The sequence below is a fragment of the Oryx dammah genome, unplaced genomic scaffold (genome assembly GCF_014754425.2).
Source record: "Oryx dammah isolate SB20612 unplaced genomic scaffold, SCBI_Odam_1.1 HiC_scaffold_7, whole genome shotgun sequence".
Taxonomy (NCBI): domain Eukaryota; kingdom Metazoa; phylum Chordata; class Mammalia; order Artiodactyla; family Bovidae; genus Oryx; species Oryx dammah.
In genome coordinates this window covers 42,350,045-42,367,084 of record NW_024070191.1, presented here as the reverse complement: position 1 = coordinate 42,367,084, position 17,040 = coordinate 42,350,045, and the positions used below count along the sequence as shown (strand labels likewise).

At 40.1% G+C, this 17,040-nt stretch overlaps 1 long non-coding RNA gene across 1 annotated transcript; it reads right to left on the bottom strand.

The window, feature by feature from the left end:
• Positions 1-1,330: 1,330 nt before the first annotated feature.
• On the bottom strand, positions 1,331-14,847 carry LOC120865691. Its single transcript, XR_005721482.1, has 3 exons — positions 14,412-14,847; positions 14,267-14,268; positions 1,331-1,382 (listed from the first exon to the last, which is right to left on the bottom strand). It is a non-coding gene; the product is annotated as an uncharacterized LOC120865691 (long non-coding RNA).
• Positions 14,848-17,040: the final 2,193 nt, after the last annotated feature.

Below are 17,040 nucleotides of genomic sequence, written 5' to 3'. Positions count from 1 at the left end.
ACGCCACACACCTTACAGCGTGACAGTGTGTGTCAACTATACCCCAATAAAACTGGAAGAAATAATTAAAACGCACGAAACATGCTTGTAATATGGGAATTGAACACTGGGTTTGGGAATGAAGTGGTTAAGATATTTAGTAGACAGTCATTCCTTGTTGATCTCTGGGGTCTAGTAGCAGTGCAAACGCTGGTGTTATTTTGTATGATGTTTTACATTTTAAAGCATTGCTGTCAAAAACTTAAAAACAGAATATTATTTTCCTTTTTCCATTTTTCCCTTTTTGCTGCCAGAGTCACATTCTCTCTTATCCCTTTTCTTTTCCTATTGCCTCTTCTGCAGGGATAGTTTCTGATAGTTTATATGTCATATATACTTGTCTTAATGCGATGAAAGTACACTTGGGAAGTAAGTGTGTGTTAGTGAGTGTCCACTCATTAAACTAAGCTTTGAAAATAGTGCATTATTTGCATAAAATGTGAGCTTCAGCACTTGCAGTTCAACATCCCTCCCCACATCCCCACTTAAGGACGAGTTCTCTGTAAAGCCCTCTGAAAATCTAACATAAAGAAGGACCCATTAGACAACTTTTAGAACACTAAATGTGAAATATCAAAGTGCTACTATTTTACCAAAAACGTCCAAGCCTTTGTTCCAAGAAACATTTGTAGAAATGGGAATGAGCCTTAGAGTATGTAAAAGCAGAAACGGAAATATACAAAAGACTATTATTTGGGGGTCTATCTCTACCTCTAATAACTGACTATTCACAGATATTTAAAGTTTTCAAAGCTTTCTTTCCCTCTTGAATGTGCCTTTTTGAGCTCTGACTGTAAATGTAAAGGAAAAGAATAGCACTTTTATGTATTAATACAGTCCAAGAGACACACCTTCTGGTTCTAATTCGAGGATGGTCTGCACTTGGGTCATGCTTAAATCTTTAGAAACATTTTTTAAAAATTCATTTATTTTTTAATTGAAGGATAATTGCTTTACAGAATTTTGCTGTTTTCTGTCAAACCTCAATATGATTTAGTCCTAAGTACACGTGTCCCCTCCCTCTTGAACCTCCCTCCCATCTCCCTCCCCACCCCACCCTTCCAGATTGTCCCAGAGCCCCTGTTTGAGTTCTCTGAGATGCACAGAAAATTCCCATTGGCTATCTACTTTACCTGTGGTAACGTAAGTTTCCATGTTACTCTCTCCATACATCTCACCCTCTCCTCCCCTCTCCCTGTGTCCATAGGTCTGTTCTCTATGTTTCTCCATTGCTGCCCTGCAAATAAATTCTTCAGTACCATCTTCCTAGATTCTGTATATGCGTGGTAGCATATGATATTTATCTTTCTCTTCCTGACTTACTTCACTCTGTATAATAGGCTCTATGCTCCTCCACCTTATTAGAGCTGACTCAGATGTGTTCGTTCTTGCGGCTGAGTAATATTCCACTGTGTATATGTACCACAGCTTCTTTATCCATCTGTCTGTTGATGGACATCTAGGTTGCTTCCATGTTCTAGTTTTTGTAAATAGTGCTGCAGTGAACATTGGGATACATGTGTCTTTTTAAATTTTTGCTTCCTCAGGGTGTATGCCCAGGAGTGGGATTGCTGGGCCATGTGGTGGTTTTATTCCTAGTTTTTAAAGGACTCTCCATATCATTTTTCTTGGTGGCTGTATCAGTTTACATTCCCGTCCACAGTGCGAGCGGGTTCCCTTTTCTTCACACCCTCTCCAGTATTTATTGTTTGCAGACTTTTTTGATGATGGCCATTCTCACTGGTGTGAGGTGATAATGAGATACATGTTTTTAAGCAGAGGAGAATTTAACACAATTTGGTAACACTTATCTATAGCTTAACTTCTGAGAGGAGGAGGGAAAGGAATTAAGCAGTGCTTCTGTGACAGAACAGTATCCTTATTGAAGATCTATTTCAGAAAAGTCCATTGCAAATGGTTTGGGTATTCTGTAGTCTCAAGGAAATCAAGGTTGTGTCTCTATGCTTTTTACTTAATGAAAAGCTTATGACACCCTACTTCATATTTACAACTTCTAGGAATATACAGATATTTTCGGAGATAATTTTTACATGATATTTCATGATTATATAAAATTGACTGGATAATTATACTTTTTGACTATAGCAAATATGAATAGGGCTAAGCACAAGAGGAAAGATGTTAAATTTCAGATGGAAAATGAGAAATAAAACATTCAGCCACGTCTGACTCTGCGCCACCCCCATGGACGCTAGCCTACCAAGCTCCTCCATCCATGGAATTCTCCAGGCAAGAATACTGGGGTGGGTTGCGATTTCATTCTTCAGGGGATCTTCCCGACCCAGGGATCCAACTTGGGTCTCCTGCAAGGCAGGCAGATTCTTTACCAACTAAGCCACCAGGGAAATGCATCAGTAAGATTAAAAAGACCTTAACATAATGAGGAGCAAAGTGGGACAGAGGGAAGAAGAGGAGGGAAGTAAGAGCGCCAAGAAAGAAGGCCTTTTACTCGTGGCACCACAGCAAACTTGGTTTGCTTAAAAAATTATCTTTTGCAAAAACAAAAATATTGGATAAAATTCGATAAACATCCTTTTAATTATGTAAATGTAAGTTGTTGTTGCTCACCCACTACATAAGTTAAAATACCAAAAATAACAAGAAAACCAAGGGGGAAACCAGAGCAGCAGTTAGAAACTGTTGCAGCGCTCGCACAGCGGTGGCAGAAACAGGGGCTTGCAAACCTCCATTTCTTTATTTTGACTGCACTGCCGAGGCACGCAGGATCTTCACTGAGGCCTCTGAACCCTTAGCTGCCTCACATAGGGTTCAGTTCCCGGGCCGGAGAATGAACCCTGGCCCATAGCACTGGACATGCAGAGCCCAGTCACTTGACCACCAGGGAAGGCCCAGTGGATTGGGTTCAAACAAAATCCACAAGAAAGACATCTAGACCTGGGCTCAGGTGATGTGTGAAGTTGCTTTTGAAAATTAGACACAGATTTAGACTCAATTTTTGACCCAGTTTTAACTAAAGTAATTAGCCTCCAATTAAAATAAATAAATTTATCTTAAAAAAAGTGAAATCATATAATTACAAAAAAATCCTCATTTACTAACAATGGTTTGAGAGGACCAATACAGTATACTAACGCATATATATGGAATTTAGAAAGATAGTAACAATAACCCTGTATGTGAGACAGCAAAAGAGACACAGGTGTATAGAATAGTCTTTTGGACTCTATGGGAGAGGGCGAGGGTGGGATGATTTTGGAGAATGTCATTGAAACATGTATAATATCATATATGAAATGAATCGCCAGTCCAGGTTCGATGCATGATACTGGATGCTTGGGGCTGGTGCACTGGGACGACCCACAGGGATAGTGCGGGGAGGGAGGAGGGAGGGGGGTTCAGGATGGGGAACACGTGTACACCTGTGGCGGATTCATGTTGATGTATGGCAAAACCAATACAATACTGTAAAGTAACTGACCTCCAATTAAAATAAATAAATTTATATTAAAAAAAAGAACATGTTGTCAAAGGTACACTAGCGAGGTCTCCTTCTCATCCACATGCCTTCTGCCCTGCTTCCACCCACTCCTACTGACAACCATTGTCCTCACTTTTCTATTTATCTTGGCCATGCTTCTGTATGCAAAATGAGCAACATTATACCACATCTTGATTTTTTTCACTAACCAATATATTCTAGAAATCGTTCCATAAGTGTTCATAGAGACCAACTTCAATTTTAAACATCTGAGAAATAAGCCTTTTGTGTAGGTCTGCCACAGTTGATTCAAATCAGGCTTTTGTGGATATTTATTTGGGTTGTTTTCAAAATCATGCTATTTCAATGACACTGCTTGAATCACCTTGCACATAAGGTATTTGGGTTATGTAGAGGTTTCTCGTCTGAGTATACAGCCATAAATGGCACCCACTGCAAGTTCAGTGGGAAATGTTTATGTAGTTTTGATAAATACTACAAATTCTTCCCCAGAGGCGTTGTGTATGCCTATCAGCAATGTATGAGAGCAGAAATTCTCCATAGTTTCATCAATGGTATGCACTCAGTTTTTGAATTCTTGCCAGTCTGAAAGGTGAGAAATGATAGCTCAGTGTAGTTTTAGTCTACATTTTAAATTTACTAGTAAAGTTTAATAATCATCATTTGTCTTTGTAAGACTCGTATGTATATGTTTAATCCTAACCACCCAGATATTTTATCTACTGTTCTGTTGGGTTTTCAGTGATCTTCTGTTTCTTTAGGAATTTACATGTTGGGGATATTCACACTTTATCAGATAAAAATATCCCACATAAGCTGCAATGAGACACGTATACACACATCTATAACAGACACGACAATTTCTCCCAGTTTGTCACTTATGCTGTTCTTAGGTTATAGAGTTTTCTTCTTGTTTATACAAAATGTTTCTTTTTATAATTGTTATAGGGTTAAATTTACCAATCTTTTATCATATCTGCATTTTGAGTCTTAGGTAGGCTTTCCTGCATCCAGATTATAAAGAAACTGAACCATCTTTTCTTCTGGTCTTCTTTGTATAGTTTTTCTCTTTACTGTTGAATCTTTGATGGATTTGGAGTTCATTCTGGTATTTGGTGAGAAGTAGGGTTCCATTTTGCATTTTTCCATTTTGCATATTCAGTTGGCATATAACTATTTATTTTTCAAAAACTAGCTTTACTAAGAAAGGCATTGGAACTGAGACTCCTCATAAAATTCAGGTCTTCAGAACACTATGCTTTCAATATAAGGCAGAATCACTTCCATACAGATTTTGTTTTTCTAACCACAATGCAATCAAGCCGGAAAGCACATGTTTGGTTCCCTGCAACGAAAAATGCAACAAAGACAACTAAAAGGTATGTGGAAATTTTTGCACACACTTTCAGTAACAAGAATGAAAATCAGGAACTGCTTAAAGCTGAATAATTATAACACTACTGCAAATCAAGACAAGCAATGATGAGCTACATCAGTGTGCATGATAAAAATTATAAATTTAAATTCTTATGTTATAAAAGTGAAGTGAAGACTTACGATCCTTCTGGTGACTCCACACTACCAACCTATTCTAAAAAACGCAAGATTGAACAAGTAGACAAAGAGGATGAAGTTGTTGAAAAGAAGGCCCAAAAGGCCAACGTTAAAATTAAAGTTGAAGAAGTAGTGGACGATGTAGAAGAAAAAGGACAAAAAGAAACCCGTTAAGGAAGAACCACTTTCTGAAGAAGAGCCATGCACCAGCACAGCAGTTCCTAGTGCAGAGAAAAAGAAGAAAAAGCAAAAAAAAGAAAGTTAATGAGGACTAATGGAAGGAACCATTCTTTCAGAGGTCATAATTGAATCACCTGGATACATATCATGCTTATGGTTCAGTCAGAAAGGTGCCCGAGATACTCTGTAAAATAATTGATGGGAGCTTGGATGAGAAAAAAAGATTAATCATTAATAGCATTTAATATCTATTTGTGTCTTGACATACTTTAACAATGTTAATTTTATTGTGTCATCACTTCTTAGGATATTTGTTATACAAATAAAAATATTTTCTTTGTAAAAAAAATAAATAAATTCTTATGTTAGAACTCTGAAAATTGAGAGGAATGCCTAACATAGAAGAACAGAATTAAAGCCACAATGCATTTTAAAAGGTTAGAAGGAAGAAAATAATAAACAACAGAAAATACAGAAATCAAAATATTACAAAGTTGTACAAATATTAACATTAGGAAAAATGTGAAGGAATCAAATCCTCATACATTGAGAAGAGGGAACTTGGTTAAACTGGTTTGGAGTATACTATGAAATATCTATTTAAGGACTCGTGTAACACAGGGAACTCTGCTCAATACTCTGTAATAATCTAAATGGGAAAAGAATGGAAAAAGAATAGATACATGTTTATGTATAACTGAGTTACTTTGTTGTACACCAGAAACTAATATAACATTGTAAATCAGCTAAAAAAATAAAATAAAAACTAAAAACCCAGTTACCCTAAGCCGAACAGTCCCCAGAATTCTTATTATGAGGTGTACAGTGTGTTAAAATATATGTGAAAGTGCTTATTCCAATAATGCATGGAATAGGAAAAATTATAAATATCCATATCTACCAACCAGAAAATGAAAAATAAATTGTAGTTTATCCACACAATAGAAAATACAATAACAATGATTATTTAAAAAAATAATTTCAAGGAGAAATTAATTTGCAGAAAGTGAAATTCTCTCAGTCTGACTCTTTGTGACCCCATGAACTATACAGTCCGTGGGATTCTCCAGGCCAGGATACTGGAGTGGGTAGCTGTTCCCTTCTCCAGGGGATCTTCCCGACCCAGGGATTGAACCCAGGTCTCCCGCACTGCAGGCAGACTCTTTACCAGCTGAGCCACAAGGGAAGCCCAAGTTGCAGAAGGTTATGGCAAATATACAATTCGCAAAACGTTTAAATGTAAAATGAAATAGTAAAATACGGGATTTTTAAATGCCAAAACCTAGAGAGTGGCGGCTTCTGGCTAAAGAGGAGGAGGGAGTTCTAAAGCGGCACTGAGGGGCCACCCAGTCTGTTGTCGCTGTTCCCTTTATAATCAGAGTGCAGCTGATTGACGGCGCTGTGTCAGTTTCGGCGACAGCACAGTGAGTCAGATGCACAGATACTCTTTCTGGGCTCTTTTCCGAGATAGTGAACACAGTGCCCTGCGCGGTGCGGCAGGCCCTTCTTGGCCATCGCTTATGTGTCGCAGTGTGTGTCTGCTCTTCCCAGACTTCTGGTTTAGCCCTCCCCCTGCCCTTTCACCTTTGGTAACCATAAGCTTGTTTTCTATGTCTGTAAGTCTGTTTCTGTTCTGTAAAAACAGAACAGAATTTTTATCATTTAAAACTTTCATCATTTTTCTAGTTTCCACCGAAAAGTGAAACCACATGTATCTGTCTTTCTCTGTCTGCTTCCTTCGCTTAGTATGATAATCCTCCCATGTTGCTGCAAATGGTTGCATTGTTATATTTTATTTCTTAAGTTTGGTAATGGGTATATAGATTTGGGGGGGGGGGCGCGCTTCCCTGTGGCTCAGACAGTAAAGAATCTGCCTGCAGTGCAGGAGACCTAGGTTCGATCCCTGGGTGGGGAAGATCCCCGGGAGGAGGGCATGGCAACCCACTCCAGCATTCCAGCCTGGAGAATCCCATGGACAGTGGAACCTGATGGGCTACAGTCCATGGGGTCGCAAAGAGTCAGACACGACTGAGCAACTAACCACAGCACACATGTAGATTTTTAGTCCATTGAATCTATAGCTTTGAAAATAGTATAATATCAAAAATTACAAAACAATAAAAAATAAAAATATAAGGGAACAGGGCATAAATAGAAGTAACGGTAGGGATAGAAACAGTAGAATGGAGATAAAAAGAATCAAGGAAAAGGAGGAGAATGGAGGAGCAAAGTCCGTTCAACTTGGCATCAAAGCCTTACAACTAGTATCATCTTCCTGATTGCATTTGCCCTTAGTAGCCTATTGCATGAAGACAAATAAGCAAAAGAGAAGAAGCAAAAAACCTCTAAGAGACATCAAGATGAAAAGACAGTGAATAAAACGTGAAGAAAATTTACTCATTTTAAAAAGTAGTATGTATGATAAAGCAGGGTACCCATGGAAGGCAGAATAAGAAAAGGTAGGGAAGAAAGATCCAGAGACATTTTGGCTGTTCTTGCCATATGCACGTAATCCCTCTATGTCACAAGACAAAGAGTATTTACAAAATTAACTTTGGGGCAGAGCAAAACCCACAAGAGTTGCATACACATAATTTGCCAACATAATTCTCTCTGCCTCGGTGAGGAAAGAAACACCAGTGAGGAAGAAACAAATGCCAGAAGCTCGTGTTTGTCAAGGGGAGTGAGATTGAAGGTTTGTTCTCACCCATGCACACCAAGGACAAAGCTAGAGGCAGAAGCTGAACTGTGGAAGTAAAGGGATGAGATGCCTGACTACTGACCACTTCCCTCTCTGCACAGGCTCAAGAGGGCTCCTTGGGAGTCAAAAAGGGAAGGGACGCCACCCCATAATATGTGTGGACATACCCCCAGGCCTCTGCAGCAGACTCCATCTCAGCAAAAAGTTGTGCATGCCTATTGGGGAGTATCCTAGAACAGGTCAGGTGTGAGGAAACAAACAAGATAATTAGTCAAAGGTAAAAATGACCCTTTTCCAGTAGTCATGTAAGGATGCGAGAGTTGGACCATAAAGAAGGCTGAGCACTGAAGAATTGATGCTTTCAAACTGTGGTGCTGGAGAAGACTCTTAACAGTCCCTCAGACAGTAAGAAGATCAAACCAGTCAATCCTAAAGGAAATCAACCCTGAATATTCAACTGATGAAGTTGAAGCCACCTGATGTGAGGAGGGGACTTATTGGGAAAGACCCTGGTGCTGGGAAAGACTGAAGGCAAAAGGAGAAGGCGTTGGCAGAGGATGAGATGGTTGGATAGCATCAGTGGCTCAATGGGCGTGAAGCTGAGAAAATCTGGGGAGAGAGTGGAGGGCAGAGGAGCCTGGCATGCTACAGTCCAAGGTCACAAAGACTTGGACACGACTGGAAAACAACAACCAGAAAGATCCAGCAGAACTATCCAAACGAGGGCTCTCAGTCACCTCATTCCTGTGCTGCCCTCCATTAGAGAGAATGCCTGCACCCTTTCCCTCTGGATGTGTATTTCTGCCTTATTTCTGTCTTAAAAACCTAAACTGTCTCTCTCTGTGCTCTCCCACTTACTGTGCTGTGTTTCTAACAATAAACTCTGGACCTATCTCTGCAGTTTCTGCCTGCCTGAAACAAGAGCCGGGGAACTTTTCTTCTAACCTGGGCCCTAGTGCTCTAACAGCTAAGACGCCTGGTTTTCACCTGGGCCACCCAGGTTCCACTCCTGGGCGGTGAACTAGGAACTCTTCAGGGCCACGCGCTGCTGTCTCTCTGAGGTCATTCGCACCAGGAGTGACTGTTTACTCCCAACGTCTGTTCACTTCTGAACCAGCCCTTGAAGTTCTTGGGGGGAAAGAAAGGCGATCTGTTGAGTTTTCACTGCTTAGACTCATATCTGCACCCCTGCCTGTCTAGAGGCTGGGAGTGCCTTATGAGGTAATTGTGATAAACACATTTCAAGCCTAGAAATCCACAGTCTAAGTCTCTCTGATGGGGTCTAGATGGACACGAGGCTCCCACTGACCAAATACCACAAAAAGATCTTGTGGCCAGACTGGATTCTATGAATTCATCTCATCGCACAAGCAGAAGAAAACCAGCTGGACTTTTTTCCCACGTGCATCACACTCTCCTCATAAGAACAATGTCTGTGCTTCTGTAAGAATAATTATTTGGACAAACATTGTTTATCTTTGCAATAGGCAAAATAATGGAACAGAGCTATTTCAATACATCTTGTCTGATTTTTTTCCACTCCTTCCTTTCTCCTGTATTCACACCCCACTCAGTGAAAATAGCATCTATTTAGAACTAAATGTACATGGCAGAATCCTAGAAGAGAATATTCCACCAGATCATAACTGAAAACGTTTCACTACTGATATAACTCATCGAAGACATGAGACATGGCTTCCTACAAGTTTTGTTAATGAATCTTCCCTAAATTGGTCCCAGAAGCATAATAAATAATTACTTAGAGCTTGATTTATTTTTGCACATAACTTCAATAATTTATGAGTAAATTCCACCATTCACTGTTTCCAAAATATTTAAGTACATGTAAGCAAAAAAAATCCCTAGTAAGAAAGCTTTTCATGGAAATAAATACAAAGTAAGACAATCGCTATTCTAAAGCACCTGAAATATTGAAGAACAGTATACTTATTCTTACAAAATAACACACATGCCTATACTTCATCAGACTTTAATTGGCTCTTCCCAAATATGTCTATCATTAAAATAGAAGCAAACTGCCCAAGAATGGACCCAATACTGGACTATTACCCACCAGACTACCTGTCTTCACACTGATGAGTTCAAGACAAGAAGACTACATCTCTTTCTATCATCAGATTTAATTCACAAAATACTATAACTTGATATTTCTTAGAAACTTTTAAAATTTGATGCATAAAATAAAGTCCTGGATGAAATCTAAATATAGTAAATTAGGAAAGTAAATAAATATGGTTGTAAACATCAATTGATGCAAGAATCAATTTAATGCAGACAATAATGTTTTGTAGAAGGTAGGAAATGATTAAGATTCCATTGGAAGGAGTGAGCTATTGAGACATGCAGGACGCAGCAATTATACCTAAGATCACATCTTTGCTAAGTTGCAGAGATGAAAGTCAGGTCTTCAAGACTCTGATTATGCTACACAAAAAATCCTTGTATTTTACATCACAGATAAATAAAACATTTTAAAAAGGACCCCACCAGGTAGCAGCTTTCTTCCTCCTCCGTCTCTTTCTAGCTTCTATTTCTTTCAGGAATTGATAGTTCAAGATACATGAAGCAATCAGTACACGTGTGTGATAGTGTCAAGCCTTCTACAACAGGAATTCCTATCTTGGAATCCAGAGACCCCACCCCCTTTCTGAAATGATTGACACCACTTCGCTTGCATTTTTCTGGGGAGAAGCTATGTTTTTCAACACCATGTTCTTAAAAGGGTACACGGTCCACCTCCTCCTTGCCATCTTAACGAGTTACTGCCCCAAACTCTTACCATTCATAGGCTGAGACTGACATGCACAGCACTCTCTAAACTTTATCCAAAGAACTGATTCCATTAAGGATGGTCAGCGGTTTGGCCACTCCCGTGTTACACTATATTCTACAAACGTGCTTTACCACTGAGAGCTGATCTGCTCACAGCTATGACAGTTGGCTCATTGACCTCTTTCTCTCTCTGCCCCTCTGCCTCTCTCACTCCCTCTCTGCTTCCACATTTGCTCTCACTCTTTCCTCTAGTACGTGCACGTGCTGCAGAAAATGTCCACGGTTGGGAATTATAAAGGCAGATAAATTATGGCCCCTAGATTACAATCTAATAAGGAGAACAGCCTCATATCAAAGCAGGATTGAACATAACTATCATGAGACAGGAATATTATGTGACACGGCAGCTTGGGGGACAGTTTCCAGAGCGGGCATTGCTTTCACGCTCATTCAGCAAGGAAGTAAATGGCTTATTCTGGTCTTCTGAAGCATCTTGACTCCACCAGGGGTGTCCACCCACCATGTTAGAGCACAGACTTCAGAACATTCACCAGGTCAGCTTCTGCCTACCTTTAAGTACGGCAGTAGATTATATTTATTAAAAATGCATACAGAAAATTGAGACTTTCTCAACCAAAAATGATTGCAGGCTCCTAGTCAGAGACTGTCGACTTGACAGTGTTATTTAATTTTTTCTATCTCCCCAAATCTCATTAGAATAACAGGGGGAAAATGGTAAATTAAACATAAATCAATATTAGCCCTGAAAAGTAGAGGAGGAATATTAGCAGAACACAAGTTTGAGGAATTTATATGAAGATTTCAAGTAGATAAGCTCAAACCGAAGGTAAAACCCTAAAGAGCTAAGAAATGCATAATCAGTACAGGCTAAAAATAGGGTCAGTGCATAAAATCTACAAATCTGCTTGACTATCGACAAAATACATAGGCTTCAAAATACACAAAGTACAAACCTCAAAAACACACTTGCTTAAATGTCTTTGAACTCAAAGCTTTAATAGCTGCCTTAATTATTACTCACAGCATATACAAAAGTTCTGCTACATTTGTTAATGAGTTTAGATAGTCTTCCTTGCAGGAATTTCCAAGTATGACGATTACTGAGAAACCAGAGCAAATGGCATTAAGGTAGTTGCATGCCTGTGTGCCAAGTCAGTTCAGTCATGTCCAACTCTTTGAGACCCTATAGACTGCAGCCTGCAAGGCTCCTCCGTCCGTGGGATTCTGCAGGCAAGAGTACTGGAGTGGGCTGCCATTTCCTTCTCCAGGGGATCTTCTCTCAAACAGGGATCAAACCCACATTTCTTGTGTCTCTCGCATTGGCAGTGGATTCTTTACCACTTATCCACCTGCGAAGCCTGTTAAGTACATCTTGCTAAATAAAGTGAGCAGTTCCTTAGGAAACACACAGTGGATGAAGAGGCTGGAGGATGAAGCTGGGTCAGACCCCAAGGAGCATTTGGACCCTAGGCTAGCACAAGAGACCCCCTTCTTAGAACGCAGGTGCGCCACAGTCACATACAACATAAGACAACTGGACTCAGGTTTCCAGCAGCGTCCAACAGTTAACCACAGGGGTCTTCAAGAGCACTGAGTGAAGACCCCTCCATCAGTAGCTTTGGTCAGTTGCCGCTTATCTGCATACCTAAGCAAACTGTCCAAAGCAACAAACACTTGCAGAAAACCATTGGCAGAGAAGACGAAAACAAGGAGTAACCCTGACAAACGGGGCTAAATCAGGAGTGAGAAGAAACCTTAGAGAAAAATAAGTGTATGATTTGTCTCTTCAAAGGTTTGCAAGATGCTATGACGGCACCCAAAATAGACCTGTTCTTTAAAAGACAAATCCCAACCAAACCCCGGGTTACTTTTCCCAGAAATTAAAAGCATGGCTGCTGAAATCTAAAACGGGCTGGGGGGAGGGTCAATGGGAAGGAGAAAGAAAGAAGAAAGCTCAATGGAAGTATAGAATTACCACTGGCAACAGATTAAAGCCGTGTTCTAGACGTTTAAAGGGCTTCCCTGGTGGCCCAGTCGGTAAAGGGTCGCCGGCAGGAGATGCGGGTTCCATCCCTGAGTCAGAAAGACCCCTTGGAAAGAAAATGGCAATACACCCCAGTGTTCTTGCCTAGAGAATTCCATGAACAAAGGAGCCTGGTGGGCTGCAGTCCAGGGGGTCACAAAGAGTTAGACACGACTGAGTGACTAAGATGTTCACTTTCAGAAGCTTAAAGCAAGAAAAGACATTCAAACACAGAATAGAGAGGTATCAGTACATTCCCACACCCCCACTCTTGAACAGTGTGATTGCCAAGGATGAAAAAAGGACTCCTACAGGCTGCCAGTGAGAAGGCAGAAAGAGGCAATCTAGCAATAATATAAACCAAACTCATTTGTAACAAGAAATGCTAACAAAACAAAACCAAAACAAAAGATAAATCATCTGTGATTACATACAGTGGTGAGAACTGGACCGTAAAGAAGGCAGAATGCCAAAGAATTGATGCTTTCAAACTGTGGTGCTAGAGAAGACTCCTGAAAGTTCCTTGGACAGCAAGGAGACCAAACCAGTCAATCTTAAGGGAGGTCAATCCTGAATATTCCCTGGAAGGAGCGATACTGAAGCTAATGCTCCAGCATTTTGGTCATCTGATGGGAACAGATGACCCATTGGAAAAGTCCCTGATGCTGGGAAAGATTGAGAGCAGAAGGAGAAGAGGACATCAGAGGATGAGAGGGCTGGACGGCATCACCAACACATTGAACATGAACTCGGGCAAACTTCGGGAGATGGTGAGGGACAGGGAGGCCTGGCGCGCTGCAGTCCACGGGGTCGCAAAGAGTGGGACACGAGTGGGCGACTGAACAACAAAGAACACACATCCACTCTCCAAAACATTCAAGACAGAAAAACAGAAATAAAACTTAAAGATAAATGTTTCTCTATCTTATTTTGGAGAGTGGATGAATGTTCAAAACTATAACAATATTGTAAAGTAATTATCCTCCAATTAAAAGTAATTAATTTTTTAAAGTTCCAGGGATTGTAATTTTCTGAATATATGTATATATATGTGTGTATATACACGTGTGTATATATATTTATGTATATATGTGTATATATGTATATATTTATGTATATATACACACACATGTGTATACACACACATATATATATACATATATTCAGAAAATTACAATCCCTGGAACTTTTAAAAAGCAATTGCTTTTAATTGGAGGATAATTACTTTACAACATTGTAATGGTTTTGCTTACATTAACATCAGCCACAGGCCTACATTTGCCCTCCCCATCCTGACTCCCTCCCTCCTCCCTCCCCATCGTATCCCTCTGGTTGTCCCAGAGCACTGGCTTTGGGGGCCCTGTTTCATGCACTGCACTTACACAGCTCGTCTGTTTTACACACGGTAATATGCATGTTTCAATGTTATTTTCTCAAATCATCCCACCCTCGCCCTGTCCCACTGAGTCCAAACGTCTGTTCTCTAGGTCTGCGTCTCCTTTGCTGCCCTGAATGTAGGATCTTGGTACCATCTTTCTAAATTCTATATATATGTGTGTGTTAATACACAGTATGTGTCTTTCTCTTTCTGACTTACTTCAGTCTGTATAATAGGGTACAGGTTCATTCACCTGATTAGAACTGACTCACACTTGCTCCTTTTTATAGCGGAGTAATACTCCATTGTGTATACAAGCCACTACTTCCTTATCCATTCATCTGCTGATGGACAGCCAGGTTGCTTCCTTGTCTTAGCTGCTGCAAACAGTGCTGTAGGGAACATTGGGGGACACGTGTCTCTTTCAATTCTGGTTTCCTCAGGGTGCATGCCCAGCAGTGGGATTGCTCGGTCGTATGGAAGTTCTACTACCAGTTTTTTAAGGAATCTCCACACTGTTCTCCATAGTGGCTTACCAGTTTGCATAAGAAATATGACATGTGTATGCAAATAGAAAAATGAATTGAAGGGAAAAATGAAGAGATGTACAGAAATAATAAGGAGCAGACAAAGCTGCTGAGAATAGTGATTAACTTAATATATTTGTTAATAATGGGATTTTTATGTAAATATTCACAAAACAGATGCAGAATGCAATAAAAATAGAAATTAATAAATGGTTTACAAAAGTAACTCTTTGGAAACAAACTTTACACAAATTTAAAAAAATAAGTAAAGGCTACAAAATAATCTGAAAAGTGTTTACAGCTTAAGGTGGTTCTTACAAAGGCTTGGGAACTGAATTAGTGGCAGAAGAAGAGAGAACTCTCATTTTATATACGTCTTTATTGCTTGAATTATTTATAATAAGCATATATTATTCTTTTTTGTAAACATTAAACAGCTGTCCGCATAGGATGGATCTATTTGCTATTTATCTAAGAAAATAATTTATAGAGAAAAATGCTAAAGAATTACTTACTTGCTAATTACAGGATTTAATTTAAAGCAAATAGGTTTAGTTCCAAGCATTACACGAAATGCCAGTGGGTCCCTTTTATGGGAATGTTTCTTCAATTTATTATACCATGAATTAGCATATAAATATTGATGATAACTGAAAAGATTACAAGCATACACACTGCACTGTAATTTTCCTGTTCCATAACGGAAGAAAGATACAAACTCTTTCATACCCTTGACATCTAAGGCAACTTCACAGAAAATACCCAGGCTTGTCACAACTTCCGCCTGATTATCTGCGTCTCTCTGTAGCAGCCGTGCTGAAAGCCTTGTCCCCACCCGCCTTAGACAGCCGCACTCCTCCCTGGAGTCCTCTCCAGCCCTTTGGTTTTGATCAATGTGTGTGTTTTGCGGTGACTCAGTACCTGTCCTGCCCGTTCATCCAGTCAGGGACCTTTCCATGCACCTCTTCGCCCAGGACTGAATACAAACATCAATACTTCTTGTCTATTTCTGCGTTCAAGTGCTTCATTGCAGAGACCATCTGGCTCTGGTTCTCGGTATTTTTCTCATTTTCACCATCCTCGTATATTCTTTCAGCATTACCTCCAATAACTGATCACCATCTCCTGGCTTCCCATGATTACCTCTTGAATTCAGTCTTGTGCTTTTTTTAGCTTCATTTATTTTTAACTGGAGGATAATTGCTTTACAATATTGTGTTGTTGTCTGCCATACATCAGCATGAATCAGCCATCGGTATACAAATTGCTCCTCCCTCTTGAACCCCACCCCAGCCACTGTGGAGAACAGTATGAAGATTCCTTTCAGAACTAGGAACAAGGACCACCATACAACCCAGCAATCCCAATACTGCACATATACCTTGAAGAAGCCACAACTGAAAAAGACAGCCGTACCGCAACAGGTGTTCATCGCAGCACTATTTACAAAAGCTAGGACAAAGAAGCAACGTAGATGTCCACCGACAGATGAATGGATAAAGAACTTGTGGTACATACAAAGTCTTGTGCTTCCGATATTTGTACCCCTATGCCAGGGTTCTAGGAAACATCATTTCCGGCTGGCACCTTGATTGCCCACATACCTGTCAAAAAAAGATCTTTCCCACTGACATGGTAAACAATGGCCAAATTATAAGAGTCTAGGATTGTCATCCTTTGGGGATCAAATAAAAGAGATAAGGGAGATTTTTCTCATATTGTTAAGAAGGACTATAAATGAATCAACATACATTTGGAGACAAATTTACTTATATTTTCATCACTTGCTACTTCTTCTTATGAAATCTGATAGATTTACCACCTATTCTATAAAATAGTCCTTTGATCTCTTTTAGAACAGTGTTTCTCAACTAGGAGCGACCCTCGCCCCCTGCCCCGGTATCCAGAGAGCAAGAAAATGTCTGGAGAACTCTGGGGTGGTCATACCTGGGAGATGCCGCCACTAGTAAGTGACTAGAGGCGGTGTCTAGAGGGGTGTCTAGTGACCAGAGGGGTGTCTCTAAACATTCTACAATGCAGAAGACGCCCCACAACAAAGGGTGAGCCAATACAAAAATGTCAACAGTGATGAGACTAAGGACTCTGATCTAGACATTATACTTGACTGCTGGTTCCATGATGGCAGGAAAATCTGTTTCTTACACACCCAGCCAAGCAGATCTTTCTAGCTCTTCTCTCCTACCTGACACTTCACTGCCAACTGATCTTAGGCAGGGCCATCGGAATTTCTTTCATCAATGGAAGACAAGGGTGACTGAGAATGTCAGGGGTGAGAACATATAAGAACTGGCCTATGATTTCTTTGTCTTCTCATTTTCCTTT